General features: G+C 43.9%; 1 protein-coding gene across 5 annotated transcripts in view; it reads left to right on the top strand.

The window, feature by feature from the left end:
* Positions 1-6,788, top strand: part of LOC111562544 (RAS guanyl-releasing protein 2) — a 57,114-nt gene that overhangs the window by 994 nt on the left and 49,332 nt on the right. The window contains exon 1 of one of the 5 annotated variants that reach the window (XM_055007449.1): positions 3,677-4,405. The exons of the other annotated variants lie outside the window; for them this stretch is intronic. The gene's annotated coding sequence lies outside the window, so the exon portion shown is untranslated. Of the gene's footprint in view, positions 1-3,676; positions 4,406-6,788 lie in introns of those variants that run through there. 5 annotated transcript variants of the gene reach the window in all.

Below are 6,788 nucleotides of genomic sequence, written 5' to 3'. Positions count from 1 at the left end.
ATTAGCTGCGTAAATACCATTATATACAGTCTATGGTAAATACGTATGTGAATCGCATCATTGGCTGCAGCAGCCAGTCACCGGTCACTCACTGACTCACACTGAAAAATAGCACAGAATGAATTGTTACGTGTTTATTTTATTTACAATTTAGGTTGGATTTTTTTTTTTGTGCGCAGCGCAGATTTTCTGTGCGCGGAGACCGCGTCAGCAGTGCGCAATTGCGCACGCGCGCAGCTTAGAGGGAACAGTGGTTCCAACCACAACACTATCTGATCGGTTACATAACACGAGTAATACCCTATGAATACTGAAGGATACATTTTGAAAAGGTCTCTATTAATAAAAATTTGTAAAACATAAATACCCAAAGCGTTTCAATGAAGCCTTGTGTTGGAGTTTGTGTTATTCTAAACTTTGACACCAAGATTGTCATGTTTACTATCTTAGTAATCGGTTTCCTCATCAGCAATTGGGGAAAACATATGACTCCAGCCTTAGATTCAGATAATGTAAATCAGTTTATATTCCTTGAACATGAATATGCTTGGAACACCTAAACTGAATGCACAGTGCCCTATAGGTTTGTTTAATTTAGTCAGATTATTTTGACCTTCTGCATTAGAAATTGATTATCACATCGATTTCATTCAAGCAACTGGGAAAAGTTCATTAGGTGTAAAAGTGTCACGAATTTGTAACTCTTTTCTGCATAGATTTAAAAATACAGAGCAATGCAATTTGAAAGTGAAACCAACAACACAGACAGAAAAGCCACCAGGGTCACTGGAAGCTGCTGCAGTTAATGAGAGACTTCTTAGAACGAGTCTCATTGGGAAAACACTTTATCTGACACTATTACTGCCTTGGATGCGTGAAACACTGATTTTGAAAATAAAAAGCACCTACCGAGGCTTCAGGCTCTCTTCGTCTTCCTGGTAGGACAGGACCTCGGCGTGTTGCTTTCAAAACTGTCGGAAATTGCGCAATTACAACCACAGAGTAACCGGCTTGTGGCGGAAACGTTTTTATTTTTTATTTTTTTTAAAAGAACATATCAAATCCATAAGTTTTTTTTATCCAAGAAGGCAAAGTTTTGCAATCAGACTTCCTGAGAAGAACTAAAGAGCATATTAACAAAAAGCAAGAAAACAGTGGAATTTTCAAGTTTTATTGAAACGGGATGAATCAAGGGGTGGCCCCTCCAACGACTGACCAAAATCTGGCAACCCCACACAAGGTCAAGGTGTCTATACTAGGACCTTGCTGCTTATGTAGTCATAGAGCTGAAGTTGTTCCCGGTCACTACTGTTTTTCTAGCAGAACTTTTATTTATTTATTTTTTTTTTAGAACCATTCCTCAGTGGCTGAAGTTCTAAAAAACAGACCGCTACCTCCAATTAACAAAACAACCAAATAGTTCTGACCAACCAGGAAATGTTAACACTGTTTTTGCAGCAATCGTCACTGAAAAGTGTTTGGAAAGTATAAAATGCACCTGTTTTTATAGGTAAATGTCCCATGTGGCCTCCGTTGCTCCATCCTGTACAGCATCAGGAGGATCAGACCCTTCCTGTCTGAACATGCAGCACAACTCGTAATAGCACACATTGACTACTGCAACTCTTTACTGGCTGGCCTCCCTGCATGCATGGTCAAACCTCTGCAGATGATCCAGAATACAGCAACACGTCTGGTTTCCAACCAGCCACAAACAGCTTGTGCCACCCCACTGTTCAGATCGCTTCACTGGCTTCCAGTTGCTGATCGTATAAAATTCAAAAATCTGACACTGTTACGGGTTCTGAATGGCTCAAGTGCAGGAAATGAACAGACGAGTTCTGAATGCAATAAGGGGTTTATTTGCAAAAACTTAGAGGCATTACAAATCGTAACGGAGAACTAAAACAGGAAGTACGTCAACGAAAACAGATTGCCAACCTATGGCGACTACTATTGGCGAGGAGGACTCACTACAAAATTCTAACCCACGTTGGGTAACACCCAGGCAAGAAAGATAACTCAAATTCACTCGGTTACAAGAACTAGGAACTAAGCCAGGAAACTAACGAGTACGCGAAACTGCGAAACTTGAATTTAACTCACAAAAACTGCTACGAGATGCTCGGACTAGGTAACGAACTGTGGAGGTGCGTTGTTCTGGGCTGGCAGGCCGGTGTCCAGGTGGTGGTTGTCGAGATGCTGCAGCAGGACGGTGTGGAAGGACACCATGAGGTAGAAACAACACAGGTGAGTGAATTCCAGGACGCTGAGTGGCACCAGAACTGGAGCTGACGATGGAGCCCGTGGGAACCAGCAGGAACAGGTGGAACCAGAACTAAAACGGAGGAGGACAACCAGAATTACTAAAAGCAATTTGAGAATGTAAACTCAGATCTTGGGTATGAGGAGTGGCAGTTACTGGTGGTGTCACGATCCGGCACAGAGAGGTGAACGGCGTCAGACTATATTGTGTTGAGAGAGGGACTTGATTGGCAGAGACCACCTGCTCCTGCTCCAGGCTGATGATGATTAATGATGAGGATCACCTGCTGCAGCCACTACACTGCTGAATCCTAAAAAGCAAAAAAGGGTGGAGGAAGAGGGAGAGGGCACTATCTCAGCCTGGCAGCAGCCAGCCTGACAGACACTTGCATAGAAAACTACAATGAAAACAGCTCCCTCCTACCTGAACTCTCTCATTCAGGTCTACACTCCCTCCTGCTCTACACTCGGCCAACAAAAGGTTCCTGATACAACCAATAGCTAGACTTGTCTCCTCTGTGGTTCCCTGGTGGTAGAATGAAACTCTGTTCAATCTGCAGTCCCCCTGTGTCTTTAAGAAAAGACTAAAAACCCAGTTCATCACTGAAAAAACAATAATCATAATTCCTATTACCTCCTGCACTGCCTGTAGGCACCACTTGAACCTGTTTTATGGCTCTTATCCAGGTCGTTTCCTCCTGTTGTTTCTACTCTCACATGTACATCGCTTTGGATAAAAGTGTCTGCTAAATGAAATTATAGAATTGTAGGTTAAAAAAAAAAAAGACTGTGTTTGTACATGTCTTAGTTGGTTAAAGTGTGTATGATTTAGGTTTAGCTGGGGATTTATCTGAAGCTCTTAAAGACTGCAGGGATAAAACCTACTTTGAAGAGCTCTGAGCACAAGTGGTTCAAACTGCGGAACAAAGCAAGACCGGCACAGAACCTGTAGCCAAAAGAAAGTAAATACAAAACCAGATGACCGCAATGTCGTTACAGATTTTAACCAGTTGCATATGACTTCTCTTTTACTTCTACAGTCAGTCTTGCCTACATAACCAAATCATAAGAGAGTGGCAAAACAACAAGGACTATTTGGTCTGCAGCAGTTTGCAGAAAAAGAACTGTTGTGACATTGTGACACCCCAGTGTGTGTGAAAACTGCGTGGCTGTAATGCTGCACAGCAAACCAGTACAGATCCAAGTGGAACATTTTTAGTGATGGCATGTGTGATTATGTGATTTTCAATCAAATCAGCAGCACAAAAAAAAAATCAATTATCACCTTTATTCAAAAAAAAAAACAACAAACAAACAATGTTATATTGCTGTGCTTGAATCACTTTGGCACAACACTGGATTTTGTTTGTTTCATCGGAGGTGTTATTTTTCTTTGTGTGACATGAATGCAACATGTGACAGCATGAAGGCGACAGAAGGCTGCAGCAACAAGTAGCTGTTTGTTCACGACTGCAGCAGCCTCACATATCTGAAAGCATGCACTCTGTGTCATCCAGCTCCCAAGCACTGGAAAACATTTGAAATAAAAGTTTATGAGGTGCAGCAGAAAACTAGATGTGCAGACGTGAGACTACCGGGAGGTGATTTTGAGTGACATTACGCACCGATGTCGCCAGCAAATGATATACTGTCCTGGTGACGGTGCAACAAGCAGCACGGAGGCTGTGGTGTTGCTGTGATACTACCAATAGGCGGGACTGTGGCTCTGCAGTGTGAGATTGTGAGTCGCACAGCTGGAACATGAGCGGAAGGCTGGCACGCGGTCCAGCTGTGAGCTCAACTGCTACACCAACACTCATCGCATCCATAACTTGCCTCGGAGTGCGCCAGGAGAGGACTTGTGCGCACTTTAGGTTTGAGCAGTAAGGCTACAGAACAGCAATTCGCAAACTCAGCTCCAACTCCGAAGAAGGATCCGAGTGTTTATGTGCTCTGATGACTTCTTGTGGGCTTCGATCACTGTCGCCTCGAACCGCCAGGACTTTGTGTTCCCACTTGGTAGCCGAACAGACGCTGTGAGTTCGGTGGTGCCGGTGATGTAACGCTTTTCCTCCCAGAGCTCACCCCACAATCACTACTGCGTCTCATCTCAGAGCATGGGACCCTTCAAACTCTAAAGGTAAGACGTTTCTCCTAATTTACGCAGACTGGTGCCATTTGAGCTCATTTGGGCATTTTTACGCATGTCGGGGGTTCAGTTCTAACACAGGAAATCTGCCACAATGAACCGTTTCGTGCATGTTCTGGGCTCGACCGGTGTGACTGTTGTATTGCAACAGTTAGATCACGCGTTGACTTGTCTGCTTGCACCATCAGGTAGCTGCAATGTCAGTCTGAGAATCTCACGTTGACTCATTACGGCTGCGCTTTGTTCTTGTGTTGTGAAAAAAAAGTACTTACAGCTGTTGCGCTCACACTTGCAGAGGTTTACGTACTGCAGCTGTTAGATACTTGTGACATTTACAGAGCAGCCTGTGTAGCCCGCTCATAAACAACATGACCTGGTGGCTGTGGGGAGGAAGACTAGCTGTGTCACAGCACAACAGCCACAACATGAAGCCCAGGTGCTTAGAGCTGCACTGGTGATCCACTGATACCTGGATCCATCATTAATAGAATTTATGCGCCTGTGCACGTTGATTTTCAGGAAGGAGGAGCATGCAGAGCAGAGTAGAGCAGGATGGAGGAACGCCTATACCTAAAATTAGACTGAGGAGTGGCAGGGGGGTTGTCCTGCTTTGACTGGCAGGAGAATGATGATCTGTTGAGAAGTTACAGCTTCACATGCAAAAGCTCAATTTCTTCAACCCTGATCCATCTTTCTTAGCTGAGGTGTCCATTAAATAACACCCGCATTGACTCTCAGGACCCCTGGCAGCTCTGCTATTAGACAATAAACCACCTGTGTGTTGATGGGAATTTACAGTGACTGTAATATAATACTCTAAGCCCAACCCAGTTTATTGGGATTCAGCTTTGAGTGCTTGAATTAAGCAAGCAGGAGGTCAGACTCGGCTTGATCTCTTGATTTTCCTTCAATCATACCCATCATTACCTGTTCTCTGATGCAGGCTGCCTTGACTGTGGTGATCTCTGTGTACTGGGCTGCTGATTACTGGCTCTGCAGCTTCTTTACCAACTCCAACCTCAGCCTTATCCATCCATGTTTTAGTGCCAGAGCAGAGGGATTTGACTTGTAAGCTGCAACTGGCATCCTGTCTGGACATTTGAAAGTATCAGCAGTAGTTTTGCAGCCCATCGCTTCCTTGTGAGAGGCATGAAAGACATTTCAGTGTTGTCAATGGGGCTGATTTGACCGTCGCAGCATGTTGCTGATTAGCTGTACCTGTTTTGAATGTTGGACAGGCTTGCTTTTGTGCACTTGTTCCTCCAGATCAGCGTCTGATTCAGAGAATGCAAATTAGGCAGCCATCAGCCATCATATGTGCACTGCCCACTCAGAAAAATCTGTCAGTACAGCTCAGATCAATAAAACAAATTGTCCAAAGTCCATTTTATCGCATGCTGACTTGTTTGATGACCAGTCATCTCTAAGTCACCTGTGGCCTCTGTGATCTCAGCTCAAGTGGTGCTTGACTTGAAAAGTACAGTGCTTAAAAAAGACAGAATTTCCAAGATTCAAATCGTGGCCAGAATAGTGGAAAAGTCAAGTAGAGGGAATTTAAAAAAAAAAGAAAACCTCTGCATCACTATCTTGCCTTTCTCTCCTCTACTGCCGCAGTGCAATTATTGCTGGTCTCTGGAGCAGCCACCCTTGATATTTAGCATCACTTCTGGCTGCCTCCTCCACCTCAACCTGCTGCAGTGTTGCACTTATCAGGAGAGCCAGATATAATTGGCTGCATTGTGAAATGCCTAATGCTAAAGGACCAACAGCAACAAATTTGGGAGGTGCAGAGGGAGGAATAAACTAAAGCAGAAACTGGAGGAAATAGCAAGGAAGAAAGCAGAAAAAAAAATCAATCTACACAGAAGGAAAATCACGCAGAGAAGAAAATAATTGCAGGGAGTAGACAGAGCGGCAGATGAGACGTGCACTGGATGTACGCCATCACAGGGATGAATGGTCCAATGCACTTTCTGCGTGTCTTCTGTCTTTCCTAGTTTGCTTTTAATTGGAGAATCCAATATATTCCTCCACAGTTCTGGCAGTATGCTCTTAATTACCTGCACTGAGGCCACCTGAACTGTTTGTTTGGGGTTGTTTTTAACAGATTTACCACCATGTAGCACAGCAGAGCTGGAATCAGATTTGGTTTGACTCCCCATAACTTGGCAGGACAACAGCAATCCTAAAACTCTGAAGACATATTAGTGAATCAATGCGACACATCCTTATATGAACAGGATCACTTCTAATCAACCCTTACAAAGCAATTTATAGATAGTCATCTCCACTCTTCTCTTCTCCTATGTCTCTTGCATCTCTCTGCTCCTCTGTCACCTCCTCAACTCTCAGAAAAGGCCACAGTTTCTGTCAA

This window comes from Amphiprion ocellaris, chromosome 23 (assembly GCF_022539595.1).
Source record: "Amphiprion ocellaris isolate individual 3 ecotype Okinawa chromosome 23, ASM2253959v1, whole genome shotgun sequence".
Taxonomy (NCBI): domain Eukaryota; kingdom Metazoa; phylum Chordata; class Actinopteri; family Pomacentridae; genus Amphiprion; species Amphiprion ocellaris.
This window is presented reverse-complemented; position numbering and strand designations above follow the sequence as displayed.